The sequence below is a fragment of the Panthera tigris genome, chromosome C2, assembly GCF_018350195.1.
Source record: "Panthera tigris isolate Pti1 chromosome C2, P.tigris_Pti1_mat1.1, whole genome shotgun sequence".
Lineage (NCBI taxonomy): Eukaryota > Metazoa > Chordata > Mammalia > Carnivora > Felidae > Panthera > Panthera tigris.
In genome coordinates, this window is record NC_056668.1 from 122,695,563 (window position 1) to 122,714,407 (window position 18,845).

The window sequence follows — 18,845 nt, forward strand, 5'->3', positions numbered from 1 at the left end:
GAAGCTTCAGAACCCCACTGTGCTCACTTTTTCTCTGGGGCTTCTGAAGCCAGCTTCTCCTGATGCCATCCCTGGGCTGAAGGAGAAATATCACCCACACACCTGCAGATTTAGTCCTGACCTTGCACCTGTAAGGTCTTTCCCCAGGAGCACAGGCTTGGGTTCAGGATGTGTGAGCTGACATTCAGTTATCCACGTGTTAAATACCTTGCATGGTACATGTCTAGTCAGGACCAAAATGTAGTGAATGCCACAGAAGCAGGAAAAAATGCCCTCCACCTGGGAACTTAAAGCCTAGGTAAGGAGATGCAGCCACCACCGATCTCCAACTCCATACTATACACGTAGGAGATGCTCTAAAAATGATTCGTGAATGAGATGGAACTGGATAGAATTGTAAGCCAAAGCTAGAATGAGGTGAACCTTAATCAAAGGCAATTACCAGTCGGACTTGATTTCAGAGGTGTCATGAGCACACAGGTTACCACCCCAAAACTGTTCCACCTCACTTATGAGCTGATGTAAAGCCTTCCTTCTCACTGTTATCGATGAGGCATAACTGGCAAATCCCTCTAGAAGAGGGAGACTAGCTCATGTTCACGCTAAAGTGTAAATGACTGCTAGTGTGCCTTGGCATAGAGACACTCAGGGAAACTGAAAGGGAGGAAACGAGAGACCAGGATAGAGGAAAAGCACTGCACAATGGAAGACTTCCATCCAGGACCCCCTTCAACATCAATTCTGCTTAGGCTGTGCCCTGGCCCTTGGAAGAGTGGGTTAGGAGCCAGACGAGCGGAGTTCTGATTCCCACTCCACCACTCAGGACAACACCACAAGTCTCTGGATCTCACTTCTCAAGTCAGAAAACCACACGAACAAGCTACCTCCCCTTCCATCCAGGTGTGCTGTGAAGCCTGTAATGCATATTACACTTGTAGACTGCCAAGCACTAGACCAGTGGCTCTCAGACCTGGCTAACCATTAGAACCACCTGCAGAGCTTGCAGAATTCCCTCTACCTGGGCTGCTCCTCAGCACCAGTTACATCAGAGTATCTCCAGGTGGGACCCAGGCGTCAGTAGTTTGTAAAGCTCCCCGTGTGAATCTAATATGCCACTGGAACTGGGAATCACTGCCCTAGACCATTATTTCTAACCTGAGGGTAATCTCGCCCTTGCCCGGAGCATTTGGCAATGTCTGGAGACACATTTGATTTAACAACTTGGGTCAGGGGTGCTGCTCAACACCCTACAATGCACAGGAGAGCCGCCCCCCCCCCAATGGAAGAGTTATCCAACATGTCGACAGTGACAAAGTTGAGAAACCCTGCCTTAGACAAATGTAAGAAATGTTTAATGTTTTTTTCATTATCTAGGTCATTTCCCTGGCCTAGACAAGGCAATGAAACCCAGTAAGGCTTAAGATTTTAGAGACCTTTTCACCTTTGCCCTGGTCTCTGGTCCTGAGAATAGAGAAGTCAAAGGCCTAGAAGGTCATAACGGCTGTTCACTCACTCGTTACACAAATGTTTAATGAAGCACTGACCTAGCATCATACCTGTTGGACATTCTGGAGTTCCCATCCTATCCCATCCCAGGTATGGGGATCCCCTACAGATGCCCACCCCCAATACGTAAATACCTCACCCAACAGTTAGGTTCTGATGGGGACTCAAAGTGTGAGTGCATGTGACGGAGAGGTCATGGCCCCACCATTGGGAGTCTCTGGTCTCATGGGGAGACTCAGCCCCACTCTGATTGAAGAGCTTGACCAACAGGACCTCAGTGGGAGCCACATGACGTTTTTGAGCCTTAGAGTGGCAGGATCAGCCTTTGAGCAGAACTAATCCGGGAGCCGTTCTCTCAGCAGTAAGAAGAGTAAAGAATGAAAAATACGAGTTGGAGCTGAGCGCAGGGCCGTCACCTTTAATTCAAAATTCACATCATAGAAGACTAATCTTCCCAAAGAAGTATATGTAAAGTGGGAGGGTTCCTTACTGTGCATAGATCTGTAACCCGAGAAGCAATCTTTGGGCTTCAGCGCAGCTTTTCCTCTCCTAAGCACCAACTCCACTATTTTGCAGAGGGCTCGCTTCTAAGTGGGCAGCGGCGAGCAACACGGTGCTTATTCAGCCTTCTTTGTGGCATTTTAGCACCTCTCACCTCCAGTGCAAAGCTATTGACGTCCGTTCCATTTTTGGAACGCTATTGCAAGCTTTGCCACTGAACTGACACTCAGATGCCATTGTTAGAGGATATGAAAACGACTCTCTGCTCTAACAACGGTGCCTGTTCACAGAACGGGGCACTAGCAACGGATTCGTTCGCTCAATTTCCAAAGCACGTCAACAACACTGAGAGCCCCACGGGACTGACAAAGGATGGAAGTTATCTATTTACCAGCTCACCTGGTGCCACTGAGCTATGGAAATAGCTTCACTACATCTTGCAATTCCATGGGCCAGTCAACTTGAAAAGGTTATTTTTTTTCCACATTTTTCAAGCTGGAGGGTTACAATATTTCAAAACACACTCTACACTAACATAACTTATTAACGCGTTTGTATTACATAACTTCACATTTTCAAAACGTAGGCTTGCCACATGCAGGAACTCAGGCAGGAAGCGCTGAGGCCGAGCCTAGGCCCTCCCGGAGGAGTGGCGGTGGGGGTGAAGTGACTGAGCTCCCAAGCTCGGGAACCACGTGGCCTCGGTTCAGTTCCCAACCGTGCTACTCCCCAGCTCTGTGAGGTTAAGGCAAATTGTACAGCCTCTCTGTGCCTCAGTTTACTCCTCTGCAAATCAGAGCTGACCTTTTGCCATGGACTTTTTGTGAGGCTTGAATGAATCTAATCCATCTAATGAGCTTACTTAGAAAAGATACAGTAGTCCCCCCTAATCCGTAGTTTCACTTGCTGAGGTTTCAGTTACCCCCTCCCCGGAAGCAGAAGATTCTTCCTCCTGACGAATCTGCAGAAGGTCAATAGTAGCCTATCGCGACTTCAGGGTGCCTGTGCCAGTCTCCTCGCGCCAGGTCTCACGCAGGCTTTTTATCATCTCACATCATGACGAAAGGTGAGTACAGTCTAATACAATATTTGGAGAGATCACATTCACATAACTTTTATTACAGTATGTTGCTATAAATTGTTCTATTTTATTATTTATTGTTAATGTCGTTCTGTGCCCAATTTATAAATTAAACTTTGTCCTAGGTACTGTACGTCTAGGAAAATGCATTATATATATAGGGTTCAGTACTATCTGTGGTTTCAGGCATCCACTTGGGGTCTTGGAACATATCCTCCACGGGTAAGGAGGATTACTATATATATTATTTTTACAAAGAGATTTGAACAGTGCCTGGCATATAACAAGCCAATTTATATGTGGGTTAAACAAACAAAAACAAAAACAGAGATCTGATTGGCATCCAAGGAGTGGAATCAACATGACTTCATTGCTGACACAGTGTGGGTGACAGAAAAACAGAAGGAGCTGAAGTTCAGGGGACACAGGGAACCATTTAACAGAAATCAGGAAGCGTGGCTCAGCTAGGGCAGGAAGCCCCAAACCTCTCAGAGGCAGAAGGAGGAGGTAGAGCAGAGCCTCTCTGATGTTTTGGGGGTGCAAACCCAAGTGCAGGTTCTCTTTCTCTGTCTCTCTGTCGCTCTCTCTCTCTCACACATGATACTGATTGAGAACCCAGAGTCTGCGATGCACAGACACAGTGACCTGTCATCCTAGGGCTGGCAGGTGGACGGACTTCAGACCCTAAACCCCCAAAGCCCCTGAAATGTCGTTCTTTGGGCAGCCTCCAAAACCCTCCTGTAAGAACATCCTGACAAGGTGGACCCCAAGGACCTCTCTGGAAGCCCTGATTTATAACTTCTGTCTCAATTAATTAGGACAGCATTATTGTTCTTTTCAGGTGCAAATGAAACAGCTCAACACTGCCCTGCAATTAAACTCTGCTTAATTCCCCCACATGTCCCTTACCCACGCCAACGCTGACAGGAATAGTCCCCCCAGCCTGCCTCCATCTGCAGAGCTGAGTCTTTCCTAATCTCAGTTCCCAGGGACTTCACCAGTGCGGCCCCAACCCCACACCCCACCCTGAGCTGGGGACCTGCAGGACTGAGTCAGGGTAGGTGGTAGGGACATGCTAATCACCCAAGTCACAGAAGTGGCTTTCCTCTCAGGGATAGTGGGGACAAGGAAAGGGATAAGTGTCCCTCTGGGAAAAGGGACTTGATTCACTCCAGGAGGGACACACCCATGATGATATGCCCCATTCTCTTACAATAATCAAAATCCTACCAATCGTTCAGAGATAAAGTTTTGGGGCCCTCCTCTCCCCCCTCCACAACCCACAAAATACCCCCTTCTTTGAGTACTGATCTTCTTTAAGATGATCCTGGCCATTTCTTAAGATGCCTCTAACAAAGAAATACCAGATCTGAATTAACAAAAGTTGTGGTTTGTTTTAAATGGCTGCAGGTAACAAATAGGTTAGTACACAAAAATACAGTATACTTATATAGTGCTAGTTCCAGAATAATTTTAGCATTTACAAAATCTCTGAATTCAGAGTGTACCTGGGATAGTCTGGTCCAAGCATGGTGTACAGGTTTAAAGGTAGATGGATATTGAGGAGGGCACCTGTTGGGATGAGCACTGGGTGTTGTATGGAAAGCAATTTGACAATAAATTTCATATTAAAAAAAAATAATAATAAAGGTAGAGAAGGAACTCTATTCTGTCCCATTACTGTCTCTCTGTAACCACTTGGCAATAATGTCAAAAGTTGAAAAGCCCTTCATGAATACGAGGTCTAAGCCCAATGGGTCCCTTCCCCCAAAACCACATACCCCAGTGGAGGTCCTGTTTGAACTCCTACCGCTTAGTTCTCAGTCTTACCATGGTCTTAGATGCCCTCGTGCACATTCATCATATCTGTGGCTGTCTGCCATCTTATGAACAAGTCTCCCATATTTAGGGAATCCCTTCTTTGGGGATTCCATCTCTCTCAGGTATTCATCAAAGAAAGAAATAGCTTCCCCAGCCTTCTTTGCATGCAGTTTCCAGGTATGAGACCAAGATTCCCTCAGTCACACCAAGTAAAGAGATCTGGAAAGGGAACTAGGTGAGAAAGATGGATAATGCAAATTCCGTTTTTTGAAATGGGACCAGTGGAGGAATTGGCTTGGGGTGACACCAGTGGCAGACTTCCGGTTCCCAGGGTCCAGTGTCACAGGTACTAAGTAGTACAGAGAGGCAACAACGTCTCTGTGCTTCTTACACAATCCACCTACCAAGTGGCCTCACCAAAAGATCCACATAGAATCTGGTCAAGTCTCTGGATCCAACTACATATTTACAGGAAATGTAGGGGCGGAGGGACATGTTAGACATTTGAGGGGTGCGATCAGCAAAACCCAGACTATAAGAAACTGCAGGATAAACAACCTGGTTTCCTCAGCAAATAAATTGCAAGGAACAAAAAAGGCATACAGAGGGAACCTATAGTCTAAAATAAACTCAGGAGACGTATCAGCTAATTATACTATATGGCCTTTATTTGAATCCTAATTCAAATAAATAAATTGTGAAAACAAAATACAGAACAAACAGAAACTAGAGATAACTAAACTATGAGATAACTAGGGAAATTTGCACACTGACGACATGTGATATTGCCAGAAATGCTATTAAACTTTTAGTATTATGGCATTATGGTAATGTATTTTAAGAGTTCTTATCTTTTAAAGATACACACTGAAATATTTATGGAGAAAGGGCATAATATCTGGGTTTAGCTTCAAGATAATTGGAAAGGTGAGGAATAGTAGGAATGGAGACAAAATAAGACTAGCCACAACCTGATAAATGCTGAAGCTGGGTGATGGGCATATGGAATTTCTTCAGCTATCCTTTCTGCTTCTGTAGATACTTGAAATATTCCGTGATTTAAAACTTTAACAACAACAACAAAAAAAAACTAGTATAAAAATTTAAACAAACGATCCTGCACAAAATCAAACTCCATCTGGCTTAACTATGACTACCCTTACAGAGTTGACATCTTGAGGAGCCCCCTGGCAAGGTTAGCCGGGCACTTTCCATTTTAGATCAAAGAATGGAAAGCCATCGTTTCTCCTCTGGGGAAAATGGAGGATGGGGCTGCTTGAATGTGGAGGCTGAGAAGCTCTAGTACACTCTGGCCATCTGGTCTCCCACAGCTCTTAGATGCTCTGGTTTCCAGGGCTGCACCGGGAACCGTGGGAGCCAGTTCCATAGCTACCGTGCATCTCCGCTCCATCCCATCTACCTAGTTCTACCACCCACCGGCAGCCATCTTCCTCTGCTACAAACTATCCGCGTGTTCTTCTGTAGCCAAGGGGATATTGGAAAGTGTGTGCAGATGATGGATCTTCCAGAGCCAGATTCAGGTTCTGTGCTCTGAGAGAGTTGGAGGGGTGTCCCCAGCCTAGTCCAGGAGAGCAGCAGTGAGAGGCCATAGCAAGGCAGTGCTTTGGAGGAGGAGGGGCCGTGGCAACCAGCAATGCTAAAGGAAAATCTGTGGGACTTATCAGATGATTAAATACAGAGAAAGGGAAAAATAGAAGAATCCAGAAAAAATTTCCATCAAGCGCCAGTTTATATACTTTGTCTCCTTCAGTGCTCACCATCAGTGTCGCAGATTGCTGCCAGTGTAGTTGTTCCAAGTCTGGTCCCCTTTCTTCTGATAATAACACTCAGTCCATGTACTTCAGACAGTTCTTGCTTCCCTTGTCCCCAGTCAGTTCCAGGGTTGCCATACAACACAGGCCTGGCCAATCACACTCAAAGTCGCTAGACCTGACACAAATACATAATCTTGGGGTTTTCATTTAAGATACTGAGAAAGAGATGCTCTCTATCCTTTGGGAATACTAAAGGGGTAGAATGTCAGCCTGGAGCTGCTGAAAGCCATCACATAGAGGAAGTCTTACTGAAATGAAGACTCATGGAAGAAAGCAGAGGCAAGAGATGAAGAGATGCTCCATCATTCGCATGTCAGGATCCAGCCCTACCTGATGTCAGTCCTAACCCTGGGCTTTTTACTTATCAGCCAATTAAACCCTTTGTTTTCCCTAACTAGTATCACACACACACACACACACACACACACACACACACACACACACATCCCACTCTGGCAGAGATCCTGGACTCTGGGAGTAAGGGTGAGGGGTTAGGGGAACAAGAGTAGTAATAAGACCACGTAGATGAAGACAGAGAAGGATGGAGACCTAGTAGAAAAGAGAGCTGTGGTGGTTTTTAAATCCTCTGGCAAATCCTTTGATATGCCTGCCTTTCAAAGCCTAATTTCCCTCCCCTTGAATGTGGACTGGTAGCAGAAGTGAGGGTATGTGACTTCTGAAGGTAGGTCATACAAGGGTACGTACAACTGCCTCCTTGGTTTCTCTCTCAGACTACTTGATCTGAGGGAAACCAGGCGCTATGTCACAAGGACACTTGAGTAGCCCTGTGGAGAGGCCCACATGGAAAGCAACTGAAGCCTCCCACCAGCAGCCAGTGAGCCACCTTCGAAAGCAGGTCCTTCAGTCCAACTAGGCCACTCTCCAACTCCTGACCCATAGAAACTATGAGACAATAGAAGTTTATGTTGCTTAAAGCCACTAAGTTAAGGAGTAATTTGTTACCCAGCAGTAAATAACCAATAAGGGAGCTCTCAGACACATAATCAAGGTGGCCCCTGTGCGGACTGCCAGTATCTCAGTGGGGAACCATGAAGAAGTGCTGTGCCCCATGAGTATGATGTATCAGCCCATGGCAAGACCTCCTTTCTTCTCTGTAGGCTTTTAAGGGCAGAACCAAGAGGAAGCACTGAGATTGGCACCTGGGTCTTTGAGATGCCAAAGACTGTGACCCTTCCATGAGGTAACTGTTCAGAGTCTAGATGCCAACGACCTAGAAGATAGGGAGGAAATAGCTAATGAGCATCAGATTGTCTTTTTGAACCTTAGAGGGGTCGTGAATTAGAAGATAGAAAAAGAGGGTGGCTCTGTTATTAATTTAAATTACTTAAGTCCCATGGAGATGTGATTAAGGTAGAATCAAGATTACGATCGTAGTAAATCCAACGAGACTGTCCTTATAGGAGATAGAAAAGGGCACACACAAAAGAAGGTGGTTTGAATATGGAGGCAAAATTTGGACTGTTGTGTTTATAAGCCAAAAAAATGCCAAGAATTGCCAGTAACTACTAGAATCTAAGAGAGAGGAACTGAACAGATTCTTGCTCAAGCCTCCAGAAGGAACCCACCCTGTCAATATCTGGATTTTGGAATCCTGGCTGCCTGAAGTGAGAGAATAAATTTCTGTTGTTTTAAGCAAAAACAAAAACAAACCTACCCATGATAATGATATTAACTATTAATAGGTGAGACAATATCAGATAACAGATTTAAAATGGCCTTACTGGATTAAGACGTGCCCCTATTATCTTTCATTGCTTCATAAATGTCTACTGATCACCTGAGCAGGGCCAGGGCCATGGCTGGGCCATTCACACGTAAGTGTTACACCGGGGCCAGGGGCCAAATGAGTGCCTCAGATGTCCAGTGCCATAAGAGCTTGTTGGCATATTGAGAACAGTGTGCAGGGCAGGACTCGAGAAGGACCCCCTGGCAAGTGTGGACTGAGCAAGCTGGCTGGGTATTTGGAGAGATAAGAGGGGGGAATTTTCTAGTAGGCAAAGAGATGCAGCACCAGGTGAAGCAACTTAGGCTGGTCCATTGTATGGGAGGAATACCAGAGGGAAGAAATATCTCCAGACTGTTCACCCCTAAATGAAGAATCTGGAGGCAACAATGCCTTAACCTGAAGAAGTCACCCTAGACCCTCCTTGACATCTCAGACACCATGACAAGTGGTGGGGGAGAATGTGGGGAACTTCCTGAGCCCATGAGGAGTACCTTAATTCCTGTCCTGTGGCATCTGCCCTCATTTTGGTGTTCAAGTCCTCCTTAAGAAGTCCCCCACTCCCCTGAAGTCCTGAACACATCCTTTCTGGTTGAGCCAGGCTTGTCTCCTGAAGTCAACAGTGACTACACTGCACTACGCTATTGTTCTCCCTGTTCTCACTGAAAAAAAAAAAAAAAGTGCCTAGTTCTTCCCTTTCTAGCAAATTCTTACGAACTTCTCCAAGTCCGTCCTCCAAGAAGCCTTCTTGACTATTACCTAACTAATTCTGCTCAATTTCGATTGGTTTGGTGCTGTTGTGATGTTGGAAGTGAGGGGTCAAGTCAGGTTGCACATTCCAGGAGCTCGTTCTTCTTTGATGACCATGTGGCCTCTATCAGACTTTCTCCAGCTGGGTAGGACCTGGTCTCATGCCGTTCTCCTTTCCCTCCTCACTTCGCACTATGTTCTCTGAGTTACTGGGCTGTGCAAGTAAGGTAATTACTACTCTGAACTTCACACACCATGGTTATCAGCCCAGCCCTGACCATGCTTTCATTTATGGCCCTTCAAAGGAGACCTCCAACCAGCGTAAAGAAATCTTCCTGCCACGCAGCAATGGGTAAGAGACCTTTGGCCTACAGAAGAGGCCACCTCTGAGAGGGTGCTGCTCCTCAGATGAGGTGGCCATTGCAACACCTAATCTAGGATATCAAGATAATGCCCGAGTATGTCTTCAGAAAATTTCTGCTATTGTGTACTTTGGGCCTCTCACCATTTTATAGCCCCTAATTGATAACCCTCAAGGTTGCTGCAATCACTACAGATTATTTTCCCCCAAGCCCTACCTATTCTTGAAGACTCAGCTAAAGGCCCTATTGAAACAAGACACCTTCCCTATCAGCCCCAGATGACTGCATGACTGCTCTCCTGACTGACATTGTATCATTATAAATTCCATTCTTTTTGTGGTGCATGAACTCTCTTAAAAATATTTCTTGAGCAAACAGTAAATCAAAACTGAAGTGGCAAAATGGTTAGACAATGATGATAATATAAATGTAGAAAACATTTGCAAATCCTATATCCCAGCAAGGGACTCATATACAAAATATGGAAAGGACTTTCTACATTCAATGGTAAGACAACAGTCTTATCTAGAAAATGAGTAAAAAACTTGAATAGACACTTTACCAATGATGACATAAGGGTGGCAAACACATTAAAAGATGTTCAGGATCACTAGCCACTGGGAAAATGCAATTTTAATCATAGTAGTATCTGTTAAAAAAGTATGCTATTATACTTGTTAGAATGGCTAAAATTAAATATATGATAATGCCAAGTATGGGCAGCCCTCCAGAGATACTAGATCACTTGTACATTTTTGGTGGAAATATAAAATGGTAGAGCCACTCTGGAAATGAGTCTGGCAGTTTCTTAAAAAATTAAACATACACTTGTCATACAACCAGTAATCACCCTGCTGGGTGTTTTTCCCAGAGAAATGGAACATTATAGTCACACAAAAACCTGTACGTGAATGTTCATAGCTGCTTATTTCTAATAGCCAAAGACTAAAAAAAATCCCAATGACCTTCAACAGATGAAGGGTTGACGGGATGCTAGTCAACAACAAAAGCAAGAAACTGTTCATACTTAAAATAATTGGATGGATCTTAGCGCATTAAGCAAAGCGAAAAAACCCAGTCTCAAAAGTTGCATATTATATGGTTCCATTTATATGGCATTATCTAAATGACAAAATTGTTAAGACGGGGGACACATCAGTGGTTGCTAGGGGTTAGGAAGGGGCAGGAGGTTGTGGCTATAAAGGGACAACATAAGAGAGTATTTTTGTGGAGATAGAACAGTCCATATCTTGACTGTTATAATGGTTGTATGAATCTATACATGTGATTAAATATCACGGAAGTATACACACAGACATACAAAATGAGAGGGTGAAATCCGAATAAAATTTGTAGTCAATCGTATGTATTGTGACAACAAATTTCCCATTTTGATAATGCTCTATAGTTGTAGGAGATGTCACCAGTGGGAGAAGCTAGGTGACGGGTACTCAGGACCTCTCTGTACTATTTTTGCAACTCGTGAGTCTATAATTATATCACAATTAGAAAAAATATTTTTAATAACACTACATACAAAATCCTAAGGGATATGATTTACAATATAAGAAAATGCTCATATCCTTAGGTAATTAATAAATTAATATAATTAATATATAAATTATAATTACTATTATTGAACAAGGTTTGGAAGTAATTACGAATTTAAGTGTTAGAAAAAGAATAGCAAAATTAGTATAAAATAATAGGAAGAAGGAACTGACAAAGCAAAAACAGAAATTTTTGCCATTGAAAATAGGCAAATAGAACAAATATTTAAAAATAAAGGTTTGGAGGGGCACCTGGGTGGCTCAGTTGCTTAAGTATCCGACTTCAGCTCAGGTCATTATCTCGCGGTTCGTGGGTTCAAGCCCCGTGTGGGGCTCTGTGCTGACAGTTCAGAGCCTGGAGCCTGTTTCGGATTCTGTGTCTCCCTCGCTCTCTGCCCCTCCCCTGCTCGCACTCTGTCTCTCTCTCAAAAATAAATAAACATTAAAAAAATTTTTTTAATAAATAAAGGGTTGTAGGGCACATGGTAGATGAGTTAGCTGAGCCTGTGACTCTTGATTTCAGCTCAGTTCATGATCTCATGACAGTTGGGCCCTGAGCAGAGTGTGGAGCCTGCTTGGGATTCTCTCTCTCCTTCTTCCCCTGCCCCTCCCCACTTCAATAATAAATTAATAAGTATTAAATAAATAATTAAAAGTGTTGGATCTTTAGAAATAAAATAGAGAAACCACCAGCTAATGAAATTAAGAAGAATTCATAAGTATATAAAATTAAAATTAGAATGAGGAAATAGCTAGTGACACAGAGGAAATAAAAGTATGATTATTTCTTCAAGAAATGAAAGATTTTTAAGTAAAATGTAAAAAATCAAAACTTATCGCAGAACAGACTGAAATCTAGAGAGATCAATGACTTTTATTGAAATTAAGGAAGCTGTCAAAGAACCACCCTTTCTCATAAAAGCAGTAGGCCCAGATGATTTCACAGGCAAATTTTATTAAATACTAAAAGGAACAAAACTTGTACTTTTTTTCTTTCAAGGTTTCATCAGGTTAGGTTTTTGGGATGAATATATTTTTCCTTTCTATCTTTATATTCTCATTCCCTTTCCTCCATAAGTGACCATTTTAATAAGTTTAGTGTTAACATATTTTTGCAACATGTGCATTGTTTTCTGGCACTGTATTCTTAATTTATGCAAATGATGTTATATATTTCATTGTGTCCTACCATTTCTGATGCTAACTTAAAAATAAAGGCTCAGTAGGGGCACCTGGGTGGCTCAGTTGGTTAAGTGTCTGACTTCGACTTAGGTCATGATCTCACTGTTTGTGGATTCGAGCCCTGACTCGGGCTCTGTGCTGACACCTCAGAGCCTGGAGCCTGCTTCGGATTCTGTGTCTTCCTCTCTCTCTGCCCCTCCCCGACTTGTTCTCTGTCTCTGTCTCTCAAAAATAAATAAATGTAAAAAAATAAAATAAATAAATAAAGGTTCAGCAAAATAGACTTGGGTGGCTGACTTCTTAACAAGACATATTAGACTAAAAACTAATCAGTTATTGACAAGACATTAAAAATATTTCTACTAAAATCAAGAATAAGACACAGATAACCACTAATATTTTTCTGTGAGGATTAGCCGTTGCCAACGATCCAAAAGTACAAATAATAAAATAATAAAATAAATAAAAGTATAAAAATTGGAAACAAGGAAGCAAAACTAACATTATTTGTAGATGATATGATTGTATACTTGAAAATACAAGAATATAAGTAAATCAAGTAAAAAACTATTACAGATAATAAGAGAATTCAAAAAGGTAACTAGGCACAAAATTGATGCCCAAGTCAGTAGCTTTCTTATATACAAACAAGAAACAACTAGAAAATATAGTATGAGAAAATATTCTATTTCTAATAACCATGACAGACAAAATATTTAGAAATAACTAACAAAAATATAAAGGTTATATAGACAAAAACTTTAAACTTAGTCTTAACATGAGATAATATTTGGATTAATGGAAAACTCTACCCTGTTCTTGTATAGGAGAACTCAACATTATAAAGATGTCCATTCTTCCTAAGTTAATATGTACATTGCATGTGAACATTTTCCCACTTTCCTTCTTTTTTTATGTTTATTTATTTAGAGAGAGAGTGTGTAAGCACACAAGCTGGGGAGGGGCTGAGAGAGAGAGAGACGGAGAGAGAGAGAATCCCAAACAGGTTCCACGTTGTCAGCGCAGAACCAGATGTGGAGCTCAAACTCACGAACCATGAGATCATGACCTGAGCTGAAATCAAGAGTCTGACATTTAACCAACTGAGCCACCCAGGAGCCCTCTTTCACATTTTCATAGCAAAATAGAATTTTAAATTAGTGGGGAAACTATTTGAAATGGTGTTGGGACAATCAATGACACATTTGTGAAAATAATTAAGCTAAATCAAAAAGTTTATAGGCTTAAAAATGAAAGCGTAAAGGTTCTAGAAGTAATTACATGAGGTTTTCTTTTTCTTTTTAAAATTAATCTTGGGGTGGGGAAGACCTTTCTATGACATAAGCCTTAGAGCCAATGAAGGAAAAGTTTGATAACTTGAAGTACCTATAAATTAAAATTTCTGCACAGAACTTTCAGTTTAAAAATGTGGATTAGGAGTGCCTGGGTGGCTCAGTCAATTAAGCATCCCACTTTGCTCAGGTTATGATCTCATGACTCCTGAGTTCAAGCCCCACGTCAGGCTCTGTGCTAATAGCCCAGAGCCTGGAGCCTGCTTTGGATTCAGTGTCTCCCTCTCTCTCTGCCCTCCCCTGCTCATGCTCTGTCTGTCTCTCTCTCAAAAATAAATAAACATTAAGAAAATAATACTAAATAAGTAAATAAATAAATAAGTGGATTAAATACATGAATTTATCACTGCTCTTTCCCAAAATTTCATTACAATGACAATAAAAATGTTAAAGGACAATTTTTAAAGATGATTAATCATGACCTTCATGCAAATATGAAATAAATACTTGGCAAAGATTTTATTTAACTTATTAATTAATGAAAGAGCCACTAAGATATTACATTAATATCTTTACAAGGAGGATTTGACTTAGAGACTTATACCCCCTACCTAACAAAATCTACTTGCATTGTCAAGATTAGACATCATTTGCATAGCTATAGACTGGAAATAGTTGTATTATTATTAGTTCTACAAGTTAACTTCTATCTCACAGAGTTGGAAAACAGCCTAGTCAGAAACAATCAACAAAACTAAAAGACAACTGATGGATTGAGAGAAGATATTTGCAAGTGACATATCCAATAAAGGGTTCTTATCCAAAATGCATAAAGAACTTATAAAACTCAACACCTAAAAAACAAATAATCCAATTTAAAAATGGGCAGAAGACAAAAACAGACATTTCTCCAAAGAAGACATCCAGATGGTCAACCGACACATGAAAAGATGCTCAACATCACTTATCATCAGGAAATGAAAATCAAAATTACAGTGAAATATCACTTCACACCTGGAATCATCAATACAAGAAACAACAGGTGTTGGTGAGGATGTAGAGAAAAAGGGACCCTCATGCACTATTGGTGGGAATGCAAACTAGTGTGGCCACTGTGGAAGACAGTATGGAGGTTCCTCAAAAAGTTAACAATAGAACTACCCTATGATCCAGCAATTGCACTACTGGGTATTTACCCCAAAATTACAAAAACACTAATTCAAAGGAATGTACACACCCCTATGTTTATAGCAGCATTATTTACAATAGCCAAACCGTGGAAGCAGACCAAGTACACTTCGATAGATGACTGGATAAAGAAAAGGTGGTATAGATACACCATGGAATATTATTCAGCTTTAAGAAAAAAATGAAACCTTGCCATTTGCAATGATATGGATGGAGCTAGGGAATATGATGCTGAATGAAATAAGTTAGAGAAAGACAAACACCATATGTGGGATTTAAGAAACAAAACAAATGAACAAAGGGAAAATGAGAAAGAGAGAGAGAGAGAGAGAAGCCAAGAAACTCGCCCTTGACTATAGAGAACAAACTGATGGTTACAAGAGGAGAAGTCACAGGGATTAATGAGTACACTTATCATGATGAGTACTGACTGATGTATGGAATTTTTGACTCACTATATTGTACATCTAAAACTAAAATTACACTGTATGTTAACCAACTGGAATTAAAATAAAAACTTAAGGGGTACCTGGGCAGCTCAGTCAGTTAAGTGTCCTACTTTGGCTCAGGTCATGATCTCACAGTTCCTAAGTTTGAACCCCACATCAGGCCCTCTGCTGTTAGCACAGAGGCTGCTTTGTATCCTCTGTCCCCCTCTCTCTCTGCCTTCCCCACCCCTCTAAGAAATAAATAAGCTTAAATAAAAAAGAAAAGAGCCTAGTCAAAGACAACCAAAGGTAACCTGCATGGGTAGGCTAGACAGGATACCCACTAACATTATTTTGCCTGTTTCAAGTCTTTTACAATTTTCCCTGACAGTCTCCCCAATTTGTCATCATAATAATCTCAAGAAAGATTATTCCTGATCACAAAATAAGACTGTTATCCAAATCTTTGGCCTGATTATGTGCATAGGTGCAGTAAGAGTGTTAAGATAGGTTTCTTTAAATTTGTTTTGTGGTATCTAGAGTAACACAATATTGAACATTTATAAAATTAACTTCCATCTGAAAGTTTTCATAAGGATTCTCAAATTGGACTTTTAAAAATGTCTATTTGCAGGGCGCCTGGGTGGCGCAGTCGGTTAAGCGTCCGACTTCAGCCAGGTCACGATCTCGCGGTCCGTGAGTTCGAGCCCCACGTCAGGCTCTGGGCTGATGGCTCGGAGCCTGGAGCCTGTTTCCGATTCTGTGTCTCCCTCTCTCTCTGCCCCTCCCCCGTTCATGCTCTGTCTCTCTCTGTCCCAAAAATAAAAAAATAAAAAACGTTGAAAAAAAAAATTAAAAAAAAAAATTAAAAAAAAAAAATAAATGTCTATTTGCTCTCCCCTGACTAAAAAAATGAGCCTAAGAAACTCTAGCAAATTTTAATTGCAAATGTAGATGAATTTTACTTTTCTCGAGGTCCACAAAATGACTTACGTTTTCTGGCCTGCCAGAAAGTGACCTTCCTTACAAATTGTGAGGCTGAACCCTGTAAACCAGGCACTTAGGCCAGTTTTCCTGGGAGGTCATAGTAAGCGATGGTTCCGTAAGTACAACCAAACTTTATTCCTTAGCAGTGGCTTGTCATGCCTCATTGAAAGAGCATTGTTCTCAACCATGATACTCTGGAAAGGCCTTGGTTGTTTGATAAATTTGTTTAATTAGGTTATGGTAGAAAGGAAGACAGATTCTTGTTAAACCTATGCAAATAACTATATTGCCATGAAAAATAGACTCAGAATTTCTGAATCGTAGGAGTTCATGGAATTAGATATCACTTTTAAGTGTTTCATTTTAGTTTATGAGAGCAGAGTCTACCAAATTGCCATGGGTTCCTTAGAGCATAGGAAGAAATAGAAAGGGCTTCCTTATATATCTGGAAAATAGTGCATTAAAACAACATCAGCGGGGCACCTGGGTAGCTCAGTTGGTTGAGTGTCCGACTTCGGCTCAGGTCATGATCTCACAGTTTGTGGATTCGAGCCCCGCATTGGGCGCTGTGCTGACAGCTGGGAGCCTGGAATCTGCTTCAGATTCTGTGTCTCCCTCTCTCTCTCTGCCCCTCCCCCACTTGCACTCTGTCTCTCTCTCTCTCTCTCTCAAAAATAAACATTAACAAAAATGTTTTAATAAAAAAACCAACATCAGCAATATTCCAAACAACCACAATAAAATTTTTCTCATCAGTTCATTCAGTTTATATAATTAATTCTTATTCCATTCCATATCCTGGATTCATAATCTCATGAAGCCATCTGTTTCCCAACTAAAAAGGTTCTGGAAATCCTGACTTAGTCTCCTGATATGGTCTCAAAGTTGCCTAAGTGATTTCAGCTCAGATGCCTCTACCCAAGAGTTAGTTCTTTGAAAGTCTGTATTTTGAAGTAACTTTTTCTACAAGGCTCTGAGACTTTCTTTATTAAAAACACAAATTCTGGCTTGTAGCTTATAGAAAATACTTCAGCAAACATTGGAGTAAAACAGAAACTATTTTTTGTTCTTTTTTTTTGTTCTGATTGTTGTTGTTTTTCATTTTATCTTACTTTGTTTTTTCAACACCACAAGTTCACTCTTTAATCCCTATCACCTATTTTCCCCATCCTCCCACCAATCTCCCCTCTGCTAACCACCAGTTTGTTCTATATAGTTGAATCCCTTTCTTGGTTTGCCTCCCTCTCTCTCTCTCATGTTCCTTTGCTCATTTGTTTTGTTTCTTAAATCCCACATATGAGTAAGATCGTATGATTTATGTCTTTCTCTAACTTATTTCACTTAGCATTATACTCCCTAGCTCTATTCATATTGTTGCAAATGGTAAGATCTTTATTTTTTATGACTGAGTAGTATTCCAATGCATATATATATATATATACTACCTCTTCCTCCATTCTTCCATTCATCAGTCAGTGACCACTTGGGCTCCTTCCATAGTTTGTAAATAATGCTGCTATAAACACAGGGGTGTGTGTATTCCTTTTAATTAGTGTTTTTTTAATTTGGGGGTAAATACCCAGTAATGCAATTGCTGGATCATAGGGCAGTTCTAGTGTTAAATTTTTAGGAATCTCGATACTGTTTTCCAGAGTGGCTGCACCAGTTTACATTCTCACCAACAACAGTGCATGAGGGTTCCTTTTTCTGCACATTCTCGCCAACACCTATGGTTTCTTGTTTGTTAATTTTAGCCATTCTGACAGGTACAAGGTGATACCTCATTGTAGTTTTGATTTGCATTTCCCTGATGATGAGTGATGTTGAACATCTTTTCATGTGTCCATTGGCCATCTGGATGTCTTCTTTGGAGAAATGTGTGTTCATGTCTCCTGCCCATTTTTTAATTGGATTATTTGTTTTCTGGTGTTGAGTTTTATAAGATTTTTAGACATTTTGGATTCTAACCCTTTATCAGATATGTCATTTGCAGATATCTTCTCTCATTCCATCAGTTGCCTTTTAGTTTTGTTGATTGTTTTTTTCACTGTGCAGAAGCGTTCTATTTTAATGTAGTCTCAATAGTTCATTTTTGTTTTTATTTCCCTTGCCTCGGGAGACATATCTAGAAAAACGTTGCTACAGCTGGTGACAAAGAAATTACTGCCTGTGCACTCTTTCAAGATTTTTATGGTTTCAGGTCCCACATTTAGATCTTTAATCCATTTTTAATTTACTTTTGTGCATGGTGTAAGAAAGTGGTCCAGTTTCAGTCTGTTGTAGTACCTGTCCAGTTTTCCCAGCACCATTTGTGAAAGAGACTGTCCTTTTGCATTGTATGTTCTTGCCTCCTTTCTGTGTTTTCTGCTCTATCCTATTGATCTATGTGTCTATTTTTATGCTAGTACCATACAGTTTTAATTACTATAGCTTTGTAATATAACTTGAAGTCTGGAATTTTGATACCTCAGTTTTGGTTTTCTTTTTCAAAATTACTTTGGCTACTCATGGTCTTTTGTGTAGAACATGGTTTGCTTGTTCTACTTCTGTGAAAAATGCTGTTAGTATTTTGATAGGGATTGATCTGTAGATTGCTTTGGGTCATGTATACATTTTAA

The 18,845-nt window shown here is 41.1% G+C and overlaps 1 protein-coding gene across 2 annotated transcripts in view; it reads left to right on the plus strand.

The window, feature by feature from the left end:
• Window positions 1-2,688: 2,688 nt before the first annotated feature.
• The window catches only part of RBP2 (retinol binding protein 2), a 66,502-nt gene continuing 50,345 nt past the window's right edge, over window positions 2,689-18,845 (plus strand). For both annotated transcript variants that reach the window (XM_042998997.1, XM_007086360.3), the window contains exon 1: window positions 2,689-3,073. The gene's annotated coding sequence lies outside the window, so the exon portion shown is untranslated. The remainder of the gene's footprint in view (window positions 3,074-18,845) is intronic.